Genomic DNA, 20,609 nt, shown 5'->3' with positions numbered 1-20,609 from the left:
CTTACTGCGATATTGCTTGCTTTAGAATGAAAATAATAGCATTGGACAAGATGATGCAAGGAACTCGTGTGCTGCTTCGTTATGCAAACCACATGGGTCCCAGAAACACCCAAACAGGGTTTTTGTTTACGCATGTTGCTCGCGTCCACTAATTGAAAGCTCTCTAAAGTCAGTAGTATAAAGAGAGGCTGTAAAAATATGGGTTTGAACTTCACAACTCCAATTTCGTTTCCTTTATACTCGTACAACCTAAACACTACGCTGTCGTGCCAGCATCTGCCTAGATCATTGCCAAATTTTGCAACAAAAGCAGTGATCACTCAATTAGAGTTACCTGTCCAAATATTACTCCAAGAATTCTTTAAACAGTTCATTTTTAAGCATGAAGCATGTCATACCGAACAAGAAAATTAAACAAGCACTAAGCTACTAGAATTAGCTAAAAAATCAGCAGTCTTCTGAAGTCAGCTTGACTTGCGTCTCCTAAAATTGACTATTATTGAATTAGCGCAAGGAAAGAACAGCTTGAATAAACATATGTCTCATCAGAAAGTTGTGGTGGTATGCTGCAGGCTAAGGCAGTGAAAGGAAGCCGTTTTGACATTCGTCTACCTCTGTCCAGAAACCAGGCACCGCAGCCGAGGTGACAACACTTGGCTTTGACATCTTCAAATTCGCTTTCCCGAGCACAGAATACTCAGTCGAGGTGAGCTCAATGCACATTACCCACATTGGGGATGGAAAGACCTACAGCCAGGAGGATGCCACCTTGACGAATCAGGCACCACAGACCTCAAATTAACAAATGACACCAACTATCCCAACTGCCACACCGTCCATTAAAACCAGAAGGGCAGTACACTTACCTAGCATGGGCAACTGGGGCCTTCATCCAGAGTGTCAGTGCGACTCTGCCCCAAGAGGCAGCGACCATTATCTGATATAACACTTGATGGAGGGGGGAAAATGTGCCCCATTCGCAAAATCAGGGTTTCAGGCTGGAACTATTTTCGTGATGCACTTGAGTCTGCAGTATGTGAAAGTGTTGAAGAATCGCAAGCAACACGCATTATTTACACACTGCAAAGAGCGACATCTGAACTAGAGCTTACTGTAACAACATCCAGCCCTGACAGGCACCTGCTGCAACTTTGGGGTGAGCAAGTCAAGCTGCATACCGCATACCTAAATTGTCGCGGCACGTAATAAACCCTGATGAATATTCTGCACAAGACTGAGCAGGCAAGATGTCATGCTAACAAACTTGTCAGAGACAAGGGGATGGATCACAGCGCGTCATTTGAACGTATAGGTCTCAGGAGGCTGTGACACATTCTCGGCTATAACACAATGAACCCAATACGGTAATACTATTGAAAACACGCTGCTCGGTCTTAAGTGCACATCTGAGAAATTTGAGGAACAAGCTGCAGATGCTTGCCCCGACCACCTCTCATTGACTGACCATCACCAGAGTTGTACGCACCTTAATGACCACTTGCCATGGAAAGAATGGAAAGCCTCTTTAGGATGGCAGAAGCTGTTGTTGCTCTCGAGCATGTCAACACTTAAAACGCACGTTGCAAAGGTGGAGTCATTTTGCAGCTGTTGAGAAATCTTGCCGAAACGAGGAAGCAAGCAGTATTGCTTGTAATTAATGAAATCTGGAATATTGGAATTCCCCACAGAGTGTAAACACTTGGTTATGATATATGATATATGTATAAGCAAGAGAACCCACCACATTAGTGTAACATGTGTTGTACATCACAGTAATATATGCTTTAATTTACCAAGTGAGATGAGTTACTTTTATGGCTCACTCAGTCAAATCACACTGCAAGCTGCAATCATCAATCTTCTATTGGATTTTGCAAATGTTTAATGAAACATGTTTCCCTGTTATGCAGATATGCAATGATAAGCCCTTCTATGTGTTGCAAAGGTAAAATTTAAGCTCTAAGTTAAAGAAGACATTTCTAGTCAGAAACAACAAGTAAAAATTGTCAATGCATAGTATCAGAAGCCCAAGGTACAGAAATTATGAGAAGTATCGAATAATTTTAAGGAAAGAATGGTATTTCAAAATGCAAGACTCTGTAGTGGATGTCAAGCAAGTCAATATAGGTAGAATACTCTGCGAGATTAGGCGAGTAATGGGATAGCAAACAATGGGTCAGGAAATGCATTGTTTTTTCTGCAAAACAAAAGCTGATGATCGTCATCACAAAGTCACTTTAGCATCATGAGACCGCTGCTTCATAAATTCAGAAACCAACCAAAAACCAAGTCACAAAAATAAAAAAACAATTTAATGATGCTCTCTCCACACTGGGATAAATAAAAAGAAACGGATCACATCTAATGTGGACATATCAGACACCTTGTGAAACACTTGTAGAGCCGTGGTAAACGAGACGGACACACGTCTTTTCGTTAACAAGGTCTAGTTTATTCTGTCAAAAGAGAGAATTGAGCGCGAGCGTGCAGCGCGCCGGAAGTGGCGAGGGCTTTAGAGAGAGAGAGGAGAAGAGAGGGAAAAGGAGCATAGAGAGGTGCGTTGCGCGGACCTAGTGCGAAAGGAAAGCAGTAAACAAAGTAATCAGAAAAGGGAGCTCGCGCACGACGTTCGGCAGTGTGAATCAGATCATGTGTCCGTGTGCCTGGTGTTCCAACACTCGCGAAAGTCCGCTTACGGGGGGCCCACGGGACGCCCCGCGAAGTTGTTTATGGCTGCGGGGGTGGTGCGCAGCTCCATTGCCGCGCCGCTACAGATTGCTACACCAGGCACACGGACACATGATCCAACTCACTGTGCCGAACGTCGTGCGCGAGATAATTAAGCGCGGGTGCCTCGCTGAATGCTGGCTTGAGTCGCTCAAGCGCGATCGTATCTCGTGTCCCATTTACGTCGACGACGAAGTTAGAAAGAAAACGTTCTAAAACGGGGAATGGCCCGAAGTAGTGGGGCTGAAGCGAGCCGCGCACAGGGCCGTAACGCACAAAAACATGTGTGGCTGTCTGCAAGTCCGAAGTGATGTACACTGCACGGGGTTTGTTAAAACGCGTAGGCTGCGGATGGAGGTTTCGGAACACATCGCGAAGTTGGTCGACGTACTCGCTTGCTGTTAGAGAGGAAGTGAGGGTGTTTTCGTCGAAGAAGTCGGCTGGCAGGCGAAGCGAGGTGCCGTAAACAAGCTCCGCAGTAGCGCAGGAGAAGTCCTCTTTGAAGGCAGATCGAATTCCGAGTAGCGTGAGCGGAAGTCTGTCAACCCACTTGTTTGGGCAGCCGTGCGCTGTGAGTGCTGCCTTGAGATGGCGATGAAATCTCTCGACGAGGCCATTTGTTTGAGGGTGGTAGGAGGCAGTTCGCAAGCGTGCTGTTCCGAGAAGTTGAAGTAGCTCCGTGAAACGGGACGATTCGAATTGCCGGCCTCGATCAGTGACAACTTTCGTTGACAGCCAAATCGGAATACCCAAATGGAAACAAAAGCTGCGGCGACAGTAGCGGCAGACATGTCGGGGATAGGTGTCGCTTCGGGCCAGCGGGTAAAGCGATCGACACATGTCAGAAGATAGCGATAGCCTTGGCATGGGGGTAGCGGGCCGACAATGTCGACGTGCACAACGGAGAAACGTTCGTCGGGTTGCAAGAAAGGCTTTGTGGGGGGGACAGGGTACCGCTGCACTTTCGCGCGCTGACAAGGTACGCACGAGCGGACCCAGTCCCTGATATTTGCGTGATGAGACAAGCTTTTGAGAGACGCGAATGCCTGGGTGTGCAAGAGTGTGATATGAGTAAAAAAAAGTGGAGGACGCTTGAGCTTCGCCTTCAAGAGCGGAACGCGAAAGCGTTCCCGTTGATCCGCCAAGGGGTGTAAGACAATGCGCTACGGCGCAGCGATCACTCACGAGGCGCCCCGCATCGGACTTTTCCCCCACCAATCAGGCGGTGAGCGTCGAGCAACGCAGCGTTCGGCGCGGCAACGAAACGTGTGCCTGAGCAAGCGGAACGAACCAAATAACTCGGTGTCTCGGAGGGGGAAACGATGTACGCCAGCCAAACGTCGTGATCGGCACGGGCAGAGAGATAGACAGATAGAGATCTAAAGAAAGGAAAGACGCTTGATTCTGCGACCCGTGGGGGAGCACGGCGAAGCGTCGTCAGGGGAGAGGGAGTCCGGGCCGCGACGCGCCTCGCACCGGTCCCCGCACAGCCCCAATGCGCGCGTTGCGTGCCACCTGTCGGGGCAGCGCCGTACATTGAGAGGAGGGGGGTCTTCTGTGTTTGCCGCAAGGTGGCTCTGCGTGTGCGGAAAGCGCAGAAGGAATGTAGCGGAAACGCACTTCCCTACTCGTGTAACTGCGACTTCTGTAAGTTACATGTTCATAATTACCGATATACGCCACAGTATAACTTTCTACGGCTCGTTTCTAAGGCAACACCACATTCACTAGAGGCGCTTTTGTACCGCTTTGAAGAATCGAACTCGTGGCTGAGTTATAGCGTCTCCGTCTCACACTCCGGAGGCCCTGGTTCGATTCCCATCCAGTCCATCTTGCAAGTTGTTTTTTATTCATGAAGCGCCTCCCGGGATTTATCGCTCACGGTCAATGCCACCGACACCGACGACACCGGCTTTTCTGCGACACGAGCTCCTTAACGCTGTCGCGTTAATATTCGCTTGCGGAAAGAGGTGGTTGGGTAAGGCCGAGGTGTGTCCGTGGAGGTGTCGCAAACAATTGGCACATTTTCAAAGGTAACTGATTAAAGCTGAAGAGATGTTGACGCGTCACGTAGGTGACGGAGCTCAGAATCACTGGCTTGTTCTGTAGCCAATTCTTGGAGGTTGAAAGGAAATGATGTTGAGATAGAGCTCTTGGAGCGACTGCGTGTGATAGCATCCACGCGACTGAGAGGATCAGCTGGTGAGTTGTCAACGCCGCTGACGTGGCGTATGTTAGTTGAAAACGCTGAGATGAAGGCGAGCTGGCGCACGTCACGTGGAGTGTATAATGATTCAGAGCGGCTGATTGAGTAGGTGAGAGTCTTGTGCTCAATGAAGATTGTGAACGAGCGGCCTTCAAGTAGGTGTCGGAAATGCCTCACGGCGAGAAATATGGCGAGCAACTCACGGCCGAAAACACTGTAGCGTGTTTGTGCGGGGGTCGTGCGTTTTGAGAAAAAAGGCAAGGGGCTGCCACCCACCGTTTACTTTTTGTTGCAGTACCGCTCCGACCGCAGAGCTGGAGGCATCCGTCATGAGCGACAACGGATAGCTGGGGTTGGGATGAGCTAGCAGTGTGGCATCGGCCAAAGCGCGCTTGAAAGAATTGAAAGCTTCATCTGTTGTGCTGTCCCAGGGCAGTGCAGTTGACGATTGTTTGCCGCAGAGCAAACGCTCGAGGGGTTCTAGCAGCATAGCACAGTTTCTAATGAATCGGCGGTAAAAGTTTACCAGGCCTAGGAACTGGCGCAGCTTAGTGATTGAAGCTGGCTTGGGGAACTCCATGATGGCTTGCACTTTGTGAAGAAGAGTGCGGATGCCGTTGTTATCCAAGTGATGGCCGAGAAAATCAAGTGATGGTACTCCGAACTCGCTCTTGGCAGTGTTGACGACGATACCATTTGCTGATAGGCGCTCAAAAAGCTGACGGAGATGTTAGAGGTGCTCTTCGTGGGATGAGCTTGCCACAAGCAAGTCGTCAACGTAGGCGAAAACGAACGGCAGACCACGTGTGACTGTGTCGATGAACCGTTGTGATGTCTGTGCAGCATTTCAGAGACCGAATGACATTCTCAAAAATTCAAAGAGGCCAAATGGGGTGGTAATTGCTGGTTTTGGAATGTCTTCTTGTGCGACAGGAATTTGGTGAAAGGCACGCACCAGGTCAATTTTGGAAAATACTGTAGTGCCATCCAGTGCCGACGTGAAATCTTGGATGTTAGGCAGTGGGTACCGATCCGGAATGGTTTTTGCATTCAGGGATCGGTAGTCCCCACACGGCCTCCAGTCACCTGATTTCTTGGGGACCAGATGGAGCGGAGACGCCCAGCTGCTGGACGATGGTCGTATGATTCCAAGTTCCAACATGTGTTCGAACTCTGCTCGGGCAATTTTGAGTTTGTCCGGGGTGAGTCGTCGTGGGCGAGCAAATACAGGTGGACCAGTTGTTAGGATGTGATGACGTACATCATGTTTTACGGGGTTTGTCCAGCCGGGTGGTCGCGTGAAGTTGGGGAACTTTTGAAGGAGGCAAGCAAGAGGATCACCAGCAATTGTTGTGGTTGGGGAGACTATAGGCGAGTCACAGGAAACGACGCCATGAACAGAGAGCAACGTAGCAGTGTCCAGCAGGCGTTGGCGCTTCACATCGACCAGCAGTCCATGGTGGTCCAGGAAATCAGCGCCAATAAGAGCACGGCGAACGTCAGCGACGAGGAAAACCCAACGGAACACGCGGCGCAGGCCAAGGTTCAGGGTGAGGGACCGCGACTTGTAAACAGGTATCCTGCTACCATTGACACCTTGAAGATAGGAGGTCGGCGGTGTAGTTCGGTCGGAACGTTGCACGGGAATAATGCTGACCTCCGCCCCGGTGTCCACCAGGTATTGCTGGCCTGTGGTTCTGTCCATGGCATGAAATAGGCGACTTCTGCTTTGGCCCTGACCGGTTGTCGCCATTAAAGGTCCGTCGGCTGGTTTCCCTGCCATGCACAAGGGCGGAGGCAGCGGCGCGCCTCCTGCCCGAAACGGCGGTGATAAAAGCATACCCGTGGTGGTGTTTGAGACCGGGAGCGTTCTCTTGTACGCCGTGATCTACTCGAGCTGCGGTACCTTCCGTGACGGGTTGAAGTGCGATGACGCTCCGCAGCACAAACTAATTGTTCAAGGCGATTGCAGAGCACGTCGATGGGAGAAGCGGCGGAGGATGATGTTTGCGGCACTGAACTCGCAGGGGTGCTTGATGGTGTTACGTTGCACACCGCTGGCGTCACCACCTCCATGACATTGTCCGCCAAGCTGGCCAGGCTGTTGAGGTCCATTACCGTGTCTGTAGCGAGTACCATCTGAACGTTTACTGGAAGGCGCTGCATGAACAGTTCCCGAAGGAGGCGGTTATCGTTTACTGTTGTGTTGCCGCTCATGAGCTGTCGCATACGGCGAAGGAGCTGGCTTGGCCGACGGTCTCCCAAGTCCTCTGCGGAGAGCAACTGCTGCATGCGGGCTCGCTGTGATGTTGTGCGCTCGAGAAGTGCAGCCTTAAGATCGCTGTATGGAATGGCGGGAGCCAGTCCAGAAAGCAGGTCGGCAACTTCTTCTGCAGCAGTAGGCGACAGTGCCGAAACAACTAGGCGGTACTTGCGTTGTTCCGTGCGAACGCCAGAGAGAATAAATTGCGATTCCGCTTGAAGAAACAAAACTGCAGGGTAGCGGTCCCAGTATGGTGGGAGTCGGATGGAAATCGCAGAGACGTCTTGTTGCTCGGTCGTGCCCGTAGGTTCAGTGTCTGGTTGCATCTCGCTGCTGTGCAAGGCTCCACAATAACTTCGGCAGTGCCGCGAAGAAAACTACGAGTCACCACTTTGTAGAGCCGTGCTAAACGAGACGGACACACCTCTTTTCGGTAACAAGGTCTAGTTTATTCTGTCAAAAGAGAGAATTGAGCGGGAGCGCGCAGTGCGCCGGAAGTGGCGAGGGCTTTAGAGAGAGAGAGAGGAGAAAAGAGGGAAAAGGAGAATAGAGAAGTGCGGTGCGCGGACCTAGTGCGAAAGGAAAGCAGTAAACAAAGTAATCAGAAAAGGGAGCTTGCGCACGATGTTCGGCACAGTGAGTCGGATCATGTGTCCGTGTGCCTGGTGTTCCAACACTCGCGAAGGTCCGCTTACAGGAGGCCAGCGGGACGCCCCGCGGAGTTGTTTATGGCTGCGGGGGTGGTGCGCAGCTCCATCACCGCGCCGCTACACACTAAAGGAAAAATTAAGTTTCGAGCTATGGCACTTGCCGCATAGATGTCGAGGGGCTTGCACCAATAGTGATAGTTACCGCTGCATTTAGAAATTGAAAGCATTCATGCAGACAAGGATGATTCTTTATATCTTGGGCTACCACTTCAAATGCCTCCACCAAGTGTTACAATGCTGCACGCAGCCATACTAAGGATCTCACAGCAACACCTGCAGTTAAAAAGCAAAAGCAGTCAAAGAGCTGGTGTATTCTATACACTTTCTTTGAAAACCTTTCGGCAAGAACAGTGCAAGAAGCAGACATAAGAACTGAATTTATTTCCATAATTCCCCATTTGAACGGCGTTTTCTTTTTGCTAAAACAATGCCTATGCCTAGCCACCGCAGCTCCCTCATGCAGACTGCACAAGACAAAAGACCATGGAGGCAAATGCAGGTAAGAAGCAAGAAGCAATAGCACTGGTATTGACATGGGTGTGTCACCCAAGTCGCCAAGGAAGCCTTTGAGGGAAAGCGACAGGCAATGTAAACAGCCACGTCTCCATGTAAACGATACTCTTTCTCTCAGATGACTCATACTCCTCGCCATGCCAGCTCACCTGTACAGACTCCACCAACAAAGATGCCGTGGAGGCACGTGCAGGTCAGAGACAAGAAGCAGTGCCACTGGTGTTGACATTCACCCAATTTCTTTCTTTTGCTTACGCTGAGGCAGCCAGCACACCTTGACTGCGGGTGTGTAAGTAGATTCCTGTTGTACATATGCTCATAATAAACTTCAGTAAACTTGAACTTAATAATAAACCTGAAGCCAAATGGACATTGATGCATTGCTTTTTTGAACATTTAGTGTACACATACAATATATCTTATACTTTTCAGTGCTACAGAGTGTATATTGAAGCTTCCGACTATATTTTTCACCTTCAATTACGTATGTGTTGTATGGTCCTCAATGCTGCAGTTCATGTTGTAGCGGCTGATTTGTCTGTGTATTGCACACTGGATTAAGCTTGTGATATCCACATGTGCAAAAGGCGTATACTTCTCTCACATATAAAAAATAAGGTTCTATGTAGTTCTCAGTGTTACAATAAAAAATTAAAGCAAACAATTCGATCGTGGAATTGTGTTTATTAGAGTAATTCCTATGACAGTTATTGACAAGTTGACGACTTGAACTAGTCAATCCGTCATGGGAAGGAATTGTATGTATACATATAAAAAAAGGTATGTGTGTGTGTTTTGTAGGTGCGGGGGCTATAGGATTCGGGCGGTACGAAAAAATGTACCAACACCGTCCTCTAGACCCATTCCGTTAAGGTACCGTAACAAAGCGTATTATGCAGAAAGTTCATACAAGTAACTCTGATATTACTACACACGCCAGGCGACGCGAGCTACATTTGCCATGACGTATTCGCGACTGCACCGGATGCCCCCCATATTATTCTGGTTAATCGTGCTCACTGCACCGAGGCAAAAGAAAGATCATGGGCGCAGGTGCCTTCAAAGTATCTCGACCTTGCGAGGCACCGCTGCGCGTGCCAGGAAAGCTGTCCATGCGAACTCTCCCTGGCGCACACATGCCTCGGCGGCCCCAGCCTACGCACTGTTCTGCTTCGAGCTTTGATCCCCCCACTGTCCCTTGGGTGCCCTGGAGTTCCTGCGCCACCTGCATTATTATAATCTCAGGTGCCTGAGACCTCCGTTTGTCGGTTACATGTGCCCTACAGCTGAATCAGTACTTGTAAAAAAAACAATCTATCGTCGCGACGATAGATCGCGACAGCGGCTTCTGCAACATACCGCACCCATGCGAAGAGAATTACGGAACGCCCACGAGGAACCTGACCGCGGCCGCATACCGCCGGAAACTTCAACAGGATCATCCTTCGGTTGCATAAGTGCCACCTGCATGGCCAACATCAACCACACCTACGCCATCCCGCCACATAGAATAAATAACCAACTTATAAAGCACAAACACACGGCTGCACTCACACCACATCACCACATGACAAGCGAGACGCTGCTACTTGGGCTACGGCGCTAACTGCTAGAATCTATCGGTTGCCAGATTAAAGCTCACTACTGTCGCCAAGTCTAGCAAGCGTCTCAGGAGTGGCAACCTCAGCGCGTAGCACCATGGCAGCGCTCTTGCGGTTCCCGATTTCAATGCATGGGCCCTATGGGTAGCTTGTCCACTAGAGTGAGTATAGTACCTCTGTGGTTGTTGTCAAGGGTTGACCATCACGGCGTCACGGACATTATGTTACGACGAGTTTATTTATTTATTTATTTATTTATTTATTTTATTAGTATTACACTCAGGGCCAGAGGTACTACAGAGGGGAGTGGAAGATACGGGAAAAAAACACACCATACAGGTTTTTGTTCTGTTAATACAATGTTAGCTAAAAAGATGAGATAAAAGCGGGCAGCAACAAAAATTCAAGCAATTTACCGATAACAAATCTACTTGCATACTTGGTTAGTTACATTACAATAGATTTGAGTTTAAAAGCTTATGAAACTGGGAATAGTGAGCAGTGGACGTGACTGATCCCAGAAGGTGGTTCCAGTCCTATGAGGTGCGGCGTACAAATTATTCATAACATATTTGAGTTAAGCACGACATTATTTCCACCTTTTCCGCATGATCCAAACGAGGGGAAATGTATGATGGAGGAAGAATAAGGTCGTTGTGTAGGGCGGGAGTGTAGTATATTTTGTGGAAGAGACATAGGCGAGGAAACTTGCGGCGTCAGGCGAGTGACGCAAGCTGTAGAGACTCTTTCATTAAAGTGATGCTGGCAGTACAACTGTAGTTTCCTAGAATAAAGCGGACAGAGCTATTTTGGACAAGCTCGAGGGCAGAGGTTAATATAGCAGTGCTGGGGTACCAGATGGAAGAGGCATATTCGAGCTTACTTCGGACTAAAGATTTGTAAAGGAGGAGTTTTAAAGAAACAGGAGCAGATGAAAAATTGCGCCGGAAGTAACCTAACAAGCGGATTACATTGCGAATTATTTTGCTAATATTAAGAGACCTAGAAAGAGAGGAAGTTATGTGGACACCTAAGTAGCAATAGGATTTACGGATTCCAGAGCGGAATTATCGAGCAAGTAGGAAGTGGGGGAAGAAGTTGTACGGGAGATACGTAATACCTTACATTTAGTTGTGCTGAGTTCCAATAGCCAGACCTTACACCAGTTAAATATACAGTTGATATCGTTTTGAAGGATCGTAACATCATTTTGGTCAATAATTTGTCGGAAGACTACGCAATTGTCGGCGAATAAGTGAATGTTAGAGGTCACGCATTGTAGCAAGTCATTAATGTAAGTGAGAAACAGGAGAGCGCCGAGCACTGAACCTTGGTGCAAGCCAGAATTAACTGGCCTCAACGGGGAATTAAATGTGTTAGCATACACGAATTGTGAGCGTCCGGTTAGAAAATATTCAATCCACAAGAGAAGCTTCCTATCAATGTTCAATTTGCTTAACATGAAGAGAAGTAGACTATGGCAAACTTTTTCAAAAGCTTTTGCGAAATATAGGAGAACACAGTCAGCTATAGAACGACGATCAAGAATTGTATGTAGTTGGTGTGTAAAGGAAGCCAACTGTGTTTCGCAGGAAAAAGATCGGCGAGACCATGTTGGGCCTTCGAAAAGAACGAGTTATCACCAAGAAAATTAACAATGTTTGTGTAAAGGACATGTTCGAGGATTTTACATGGAATACTAGTTAGTGAAATCGGGCGGTAGTTTAGGGGTGAAGTTTTACTTCCAGATTTATGAACTGGAACCACCTGTTCCACAATGGATTACCGTAGTGGAATGCGTAAATGTACATACAAATAAATGTGGCTATATTGGCTACAAATTTGTTTTGCTCTTTTTTTTGTTTGGCTACATTTCGGCTACCATTTGTCTAGCTTTGGCCTACGCCGCCTTGCCCGACCTGGCAACACTGGTTCAACGTTACTTGTATGATTGTGCTTGGGTTGCTTGTGTGTTGGTTGTAGGTTCTGTGTTACTTGGTGGAAAGCTGCGAGTAGTGGTGGCATGTCAGTGCGGCTTTCGCCTCGTTGAGGTCTGGCAGTACAGAATCAGCGTTGTGCGACCCGTATTCCTGGAGAATCTGGCGGTGGTGACGAGTGAAATGCCGAAGTGGCCTAGCGCCTCGGCAGCGCAGTTCACCGAACCGCGATGTGGCGTCGCCATGTCCGCCTTTGCTTAACGGACATCAAGGGATGTGCTGCTCTCCACAACTCACGTAAATGTGACTGCGTCGACCACCCACTGTCTAGCGCTGAATTTGTGGTTTGTGTCCTTTGCCGGAAACGAATGGACCAGCCGTGCAACCGGGGGAGTGGAAGAGCAGAGCTGCTTACGGGCTCCGGTTTCGCGTTCACAGACATGTGCTCCCGTTTTGGCCTCATTAGGGGCTGTCGCGGGATTAGGGTGTGATCCTTACCTAGTATGAAGTTTACGACCCTAACACACAGCTTCTTCGCGTTCTTCCGTGCTAGGTGTCATTTGCATGACAATCGAGTTGAAAACGAGACTTATGTCTGCTCTTTGCGCTTGTGTGTTCTAAATTATTTGCTATGTGGAAGTTCTGCATGCCGCTTCGCCGCAGTAGATATAATTATGCGGTGAAGCCAGCGAATGTACTGCGGGGAAGCACACTGAAAGTAGGTGGGGCCCGCTATGACTGCATAATAGGTACACTTATCCGGCACCCAGTGTGCGCAATGTGACAGATGGCGGCGGGTGCGCGAGTCTACAATTGAAGACACTCATGTCCAGTGACAGTGGCCCCTTTCACTTTTAATATGCTTCACCGCAGTACTTGGCATAGGCTTCACCGCGAGACATCGGTGTATTGAGGAAAGCTAATTTAATTTTATTGCTTGCTACACCGCAATACAGCTATCTGATGTGGTGAAGCGCATTGATAGTGGGTGGGGTGGAACTAAACATCGTGTAGTAAAGCACAGTAAGAGTGGAAAAGGCACACCTGGCACATAGGGCTACACTGTGCCCAGTATGTTCAATTGTAACATCATTTGCAAGTGCGTCTACACTCGTGGTAAGCTTCACTGCGTTGCAATTCTTTGTAGTAATGTTTCACCACATTACAAATTAGTATCGCGGCGAAGATCACGAAAGCACATTTGTCATTATGGAGCACGTTATTCACATTCGAGGCAGAAGCACAATGCCGATTCAGGCCCATGCTTCTGGTTGGACCATACATGCTGTTTAAGAATTGATTCGTTGTTCATAAGTGCACCGGTGCTTTATCCTAAACTGGAGGGCTCAAGTTGATATGGATGCACAATTTTTATTCAGGGGACAAGAGGTTGCCAAGATGGTCATAGCACAGCTTTTCTTTTTTCCAGGCACCTGTTCTGCTAACAGCTTCCATTGCAGTGCTTCGAACCTCTTTGAGCCAGCGCATAGTGTATATAAAAAGCAGACACTGATTGAGCTTGGGAATATCACCTACGTTCCTTGCAGTAATCTGTGCACAGTTCATGTCTGTATATAATTTAAAAATATATAGCACGACCAGACTAAATAAAAAAGGAAGGGGTGGGCTGCAGCCTAAGTGTTAAATGGTTCTTTATCTTTTCCCTTTCTTTCTTCTTTCTTGCTTTATTAGAACATGAAATATACAATCAAATATGTGTTTTCTTTTCGTGCTTATATTTATTATGCATGCTGCACAGCAACCGCATGAGTACCGAATTTTAATTTGTTGGTTTCAGGTCTCATGGCTGTTACTAAGGAAACAGTGTGAAAGTGGAACAAGGTCTTGGAGGGATCCAGTCATGTTGCTTGTATCAAGGTGTCGCTCCATGAGCACCGTGAGTCTCCAGGCCAACTAAGAAGAAAGGTTTGTTGCAATCATTTCTGAACTGCTTTTCCATCAAAACAACAGTGCTCACCTTTTGGGCTTTTGGACAGAAGAAGGCTTGCGCCCAGCAAAGGCTAAAAAGGAAGCATTCAGGATGTGCGAAGTGCGTGAAGCTGGCAGCATTCCTGAAGAGGCTTTGCTTGCCTGCCCTCTTTAGCTTCGCACAAAGATGATTTCCCCTTTGAGGGAAATTGTTTCAGAGATCGTGACATGGCAAGTGTTGGATGTTTAGCAGTAAAGTTTGTCTTTGCCCACTGTCAATGATCTCTTCCTTCTCCAGGGCCCCTGTGAAGGGCCCACTTTTTGGACGCAACGTGCTCTCCATGCATGCATGTATTTTTAGCTCTTAAAGACGTCTAGTGCACCTTGCCTCAAGCTGGTCCTTGCTGATGTCACCCAAACCGGCAAGAGGGAGTATGGCAATGCACACTTACAAAACAATGTTGATACCAGTAGAACCAGACTAATGGAGCTTCTGCTTTTTTGTCCACTACGTCCTCGTCAGTCACAATGAGCAGTTCTTTGTCCAAACAGCAGACATATATATTTGGCCATGCATAGCGCGCCTACCAAGACCTGTTAGTGTGTTATGACAGAGACCTGCCTAAGAACCTTAGCATGGCGTCTATATGTCAGAAATCTTCTGATGCGTTGATGACTTCCTGTTCTTGCTTCAAATGTTGCCTGGTGAAGCCAGCAACATGGTCAACAGGATGTTCAACAGGCTTCCCATTAGTTTTCCCTGCCTCTGTTTACCAGGGCGCCGCTCATAGATATCTACGTTTTCTTGACCTCATGCTGCACTTCAACCATGGCCACAGCTGTTGAATCTATGGCATGCCATCAAAAATGTGCTCTAAATCATGTTGCTCCAAACTCATGACATGTGCTAAGGCCCTGAGGAACACCCTCGTTTATTTACACTTTCACCACACATGAAGCTTCGCATCATAAGGGCAACGAATACCATCTGCTGGCTTTTTTCATGTGTTCTTGTCCGGCTTGCTGAAGGCTATCCTGAGTGAGTTTCAAAAGCAAAAGGCCGCTGCCGGGCAAGAAGTGCATAAAGCAAGGAGCTATAACCGCATATGTCCCACCAGATGAAGAAGGCCACTGAGTGTACAAGTGGTTTACTTCATATCCAACAAGCTTGGTTCTCCCTTCGCAAGCGAGCAAACTCAACTTGCTGCGAAGACATTGGCTGAGACGAATTACGTGCCAGGTGGTTGTCCCATGCCAAGCTGAAGATGTGTACGAGATCCTGACAAAGCATGGCGGCTCCTACACTTGGCAAACAGGCCACTATAAAAAAGGTCACTGCCTTTACTAACATGCTAATAACATGAACATGAAAACGGGCAGAAATTTGGCTATTCATTGGCCTCAACTGCAGTTGCAAGCCACACTTCCACCATATGTGTGCTGTTCGCAGGAACTGGAGCTCTAAAAATGCAGTGATGGTGGCTAAATGCACAAACACCCGTGTACTTAGGTCTAGGTGCACGTTAAAGAATCTCAGGTGGTCAACATTTCCAGAGTCCCCTGCTTTGGCGTGCCTGGTTATCAAATCGTGGTTTTTGCACATAAAACCCCAGAATTTAATTTAAGTAATGCAGATAATAAAAATGGTGTTTGAAAGTAGTGTCTTTAGAGTTGAACTATATTCTGCACAAGCGGTGCTACCTACAGCGCTGGTACTTTAAAGTCAGAATTCATGGCTGGGCCACCATGCCAAGGCACTATTCTATATATATATATATATATATATATATATATATATATATATATATATATATATATTCTGAAATTATCGACTTCTTCGACTTCTGTTCATGATATTTATGGTGGCCATATATTGCAAGAGCATATCGATATTGCGTGCAGAATGACTAAACGATGTCGACTATGATAGCCATTCCTAATCTAAAATGCAACAAACGATCAAAAATAGGTAACAAACTATAATTCAAAATGATAACGACAAGCAGCGCACAGGATAAGTTACAGACTTTATTGAAAAGAAATCACAAGTGCGAGTATGCCACCAGCAGTGGGTAGCATACTTTCAAGCTTAGGTAACAGAGGCAAAACTTGGCAAAATGCTGCAATCACACTCAAACGTAAGATGGCCTGGGACACAGAAAACCGCAGTTATATCGTACAGAATGAAAGGACAATACTCCATCCAAGAACACTCTATGGTACCACATACTTGACATAACGTAAAAGATGCACAATGCTAACATCCCCTCCCCATAAAATAACTAACCAAAACAAAACCAGGAAACATTCGAGACCCGACTTATATGCAATGTACCGAGTGTGAAACCAACAACCAACAACCCAGAAAAGGTTTCGCTACTTCTTGCAATGATTAAAACGGTTAAACTGTCTCGTCCCTCCTTAAATAATGAACCTGCACTGCTGAACAGAAAAGAAAACCCGATAGCAGGGCCGCAGGACATATCACCAAAGAAATATACCTTGCTTACCAAGGATACATCTCGTTTACTTGTGGTTTGATCTTTCACAATTGTGTATAACCTTTTCTCGTTTAAAATGGTTTAGCAGACAGGGAAAAGATGGCCATTGTAGCACCAGGTCTATGCATAGTCCACACACAAAAAGCCACTGCTTTATTACTTTATTTTTTTTTCTCTACAACTATTCACGAGTATTTAAGCGCCCTAATAGCACTGCTAATATCCTAGTGTAAAACACAAGATTCGGCAAGTTGTGGCATAAAGAAAATTGCAGTTTCCCTCATAATGCGAAACAATGATGCAATAGGTGGTGAAATATCTGCAGTAAGCTTGCTTCATGTGGTGTTTGTTGGAATGAACAGTCGTCATTGCAAGCGAGTAATATCCTTTCGAGAAGTAAGATAAGTGGGAGTCATGTTTGCGTGTGGAAGTTGTGCCTATCAGTGATGAATTGGAAAGACTCGGCTTTGTCCCTCCTCTTTTATATCCGGACTTAGCCACTGGTCTCTACTAAAACAATGCTTTAGCTTCTTACTGCCGAATTCGTTTTGATTTTATCAACTCTGTTCTGTTACCTCATCGTTAGGTCTCGCGCAGCGCTTGAAGAAAACAATACACCAACAGCCACATCGATGGAACTTGGCTGCTAGTATAATGCCTCTTTCCCCATCGTTAGGTCTCGCGCAGCGCTTGAAGAAAACAATACACCAACAGCCACATCGATGGAACTTGGCTGCTAGTATAATGCCTCTTTCCAAGTCCAATGCTTCCACTAGCGATTCGGCTGTTTCCACTTGCATATTACGCACTATGCCTCGAGACATGCCTTTAGTGAGCTGCTGGTACACACTGACTTCAGAGGAATCATACGAATCAAATACAATCAAAGTTCTACAAGTTGGCGGGTGCAAATAGCGTGTTGCCGGTTTTAAGTAATTATGGTAACAGCGATGGAAGTTTCAGTAGGTCAGGTTGACCTGCGTGAGCTGCGATCATCTTATAGAGACTGTCAGAAAATATATTTGGCATGGTCTTCCTGGCTCTGAGCATTATAGAGAACCCTTATTCTTGTAGCTTTTGACGTTCTTGTAGGCGTGGTGCCTACAAGCCATACGCCTTGGCCTAATGCAGTTAGGATGCATGTAGACCACCTGGCTTAAATGCCACGCGAAACAATGTTGTCTTAACGCTTGGTAGGATCAGTATGTTTTTTTTTGCTGTTAGTGGAGACGTCACGCGCCACTGTCACCCCTCTTGCAACATTCCATTGGCCTTGACGTGGTGCTCCCAGAAGTGCAGCTGATTGGCAAAATTCACGCAATATTCCATGCGCAGATCACACGCGAGCCATCGTTTTCCACTCAGTTCTAGGCATTGTTGTCATACTGCATTGAAAGGGCTCAAAGGAAATGCAAAAATGGATAGTGTGCACAATTGGTCTAGGATTGGAGTTACCGCATTATTAAGCTCTTGGAAGGAGCACACTGGCATACAGGTCTGCCATATTGCATTTGTACCATAACTATGAATTAAAAGCATAGCCCATGCTTGCAACAGCTAGAACCAGTGCAACCAGTGCACTGGTTTATTCTGCCACTTGCTCCAGTATTCTTGATCTCACCCTCACTAATGTCACTCATATTTGCAGCAACATTAGTCATTCAGGTGGTTTCTTCGATCATGATGTCATCACTGGTAACATAATTTGTCCACTTATCAGTATAAAAATCCTCACTAAGAAAATAAAATGCGATAACAGAGCTAACTTTGAAGGAATAAACGCCGTATCATCTCTTTTTGGAGATCAGATTTGATATGACTACCTGTACCGTACAGTTGACGATAATTGGACCGCGTTCAAAAATGTGCTTACTGACCTCATTAATAAGTATATACCGATCATAACAATTATGAGTAACAGTTCTACACTGTGGTTTAACCAGAAACTGTTGCGCCTAACCAACAAAAGAAGGTGTTTGTACAAGCAAGGCGGCATCTGCAATCTTTCATCATCGTGGCTTAAATACAAGCAGTGCAACAGGGAATGCCAGGCTCTGCTTAAAACGACTCGACGGCACTTTTTCAACCACGACCTATGATCTATGCTAACAACCATCGTAAATTTTGGCAAATAATAAACCCAAGCAATAATCCTGATGTAACGCTTGCTGATCCCACAGGCACCACTGTACCAGACTCAAGGTGTGCACAGGTATTAAACAGTACATTCTCGTCTGTATTCATCAGCGAGGACGCCCAAACATAGGTAGACTTCCAGCTATCGCTATGCCGCAGATAATTGTTAGCGAGTCCGGTATCATATCATTACTTAATAATCGTACGCTATCATTCCCATCTCATCACGTTGGATTCAATAACAAGTTACTCAAAAGTACGTCATAAGGCATTTTGGGAATCTTGAGCGCTCTTTTTTCGCAAACTTTGTCATTGGGCCAAATTCCTAATAATTGAAGGACAGCCAAGGTCACACCAATTTTTAAATCTGGCGATTGCTCATCACCACTTAACTATCGGCCCATTTCGTTAACTAGTACCGTCTGCAAACTACTTGAACATGTCATCATAACATAACTAGAAGAACATAACAATCTTTAAATATCAGCACGGCTTACGTAAGGGATTTTCAGTGATGCCGAGCTAGCTGGGTTTACTACTGACTTGCTTTCATTGATTAATGCTGGCAACCAACTTGATGCCACCTTCGTGGATTTTTCAAGAGCTTTTGACCGTGTTCCTCGCCACAGGCAACTACTGAAACTAAGATATCTTAACATTCGCGCAGAATTCATTGCATGGATAAAAGATTTCTTGTCATATTGAACTCAATTCAAAAGTATTAATAACTACAACTCCTCCTTTATTCATGTTACGTCCGGTGTTCCACAAAGGAGCGTGCTTGGTCCTTTGCTTTTTCTGGTCTACATTAATGATTTGCCTACCTGCATGTCGTCCCGAGTAAGACTGTTCACCGATTATTGCATTATCTACCTTAAAATTCCCACTGACACTTACCATGAAACACGGCAATCAGACCTAAACGCATTGAATACATGGTGCTCAGACTGGCAATTGACCCTAAATTGTAGTAAAACTAAATGCATGTAATTTACACGCTTGTTGTCTCGCATTGAAACGTCATACTCTCTTGATAATAGTATTGTTGAGCTTACTGCCACGTGTAAATACCCAGGAGTCAATTTTCAATCTTATCTAATATCGCGTCATCACATCAACGTCACTCTCGCATCTGCTAAGCGCACTTTGGATTAATAAAACACATATTAAGGCCAGCGCCTTCACACTTTAAAAAACCCGTCTATACTACATAACTCATACCTAAAATTCAATCTGGGATCCGAATCAGGACTACATCGTACGTAACCTTGAATACTTGCAAAGCCGTGCTGCTCCTTTTATCTATTCACATTATTCCCCGTACTCTAGTGTTACATGTTTAAAAGAAAGTGCCAAATTGGATCCCCTATAGTTACGATGGAAACGCGCGTGCCTACATTCCTTCATAAACTTTATCATCACGAGTGTCTGCAATATCACTTCCTTCAGTCACCCTCTGTCATTTTCGCTCGCCGACATCACCTTTTTAAAGCCAAACGCCCGGTGTGTCGCTCAGTTCGTTGCGCACAATCATTTATACCCAAACGATACCTGACTGGAATAACCTACCATCAGACATTGCTACTGTAGCTCACCCCGATAAATTTCAACAGAAACTGCGTACAAGTGTCAGAACGTGAAGCCTCTGTGCAATGCGAAAATGTATTTTTTTTCTATATTGTATTCCTCTAGTACCTTCGCTATCCGTCTGTTATTCTTTCCAATTATTCTCTTTTGAGTGCCTTTCATGTATTCTGAATTCTAGGTTCTTCAATTTTGAAATTTCTTGTAATTATCTAATTATATGGTAATTTGGTTTTCATCTGAACTTTGATTTTACTACACAGAGTCGTGTTTGCGTATATTGTCGCCTTTGGTGCGTTTTCTAACAAATTGTTATAAAAGTACGTTCGCGTGCCCCCCCACTATGTAATACCCTATTCCAGAGGGCCTTTAGGGGTGTTTTCAGTAAATAAATAAACCATCAGCAATGGCTGCATGTTCAACCCACTTTATCTGTGACACTTGAGGATTACCTGATTACAAAATAAACTTATCTCAACGAGTCGGCTCACGACACTGCGCG

This window comes from Dermacentor andersoni, chromosome 9, assembly GCF_023375885.2.
Source record: "Dermacentor andersoni chromosome 9, qqDerAnde1_hic_scaffold, whole genome shotgun sequence".
Lineage (NCBI taxonomy): Eukaryota > Metazoa > Arthropoda > Arachnida > Ixodida > Ixodidae > Dermacentor > Dermacentor andersoni.
Note: the sequence above shows the minus strand (reverse complement) of the source record.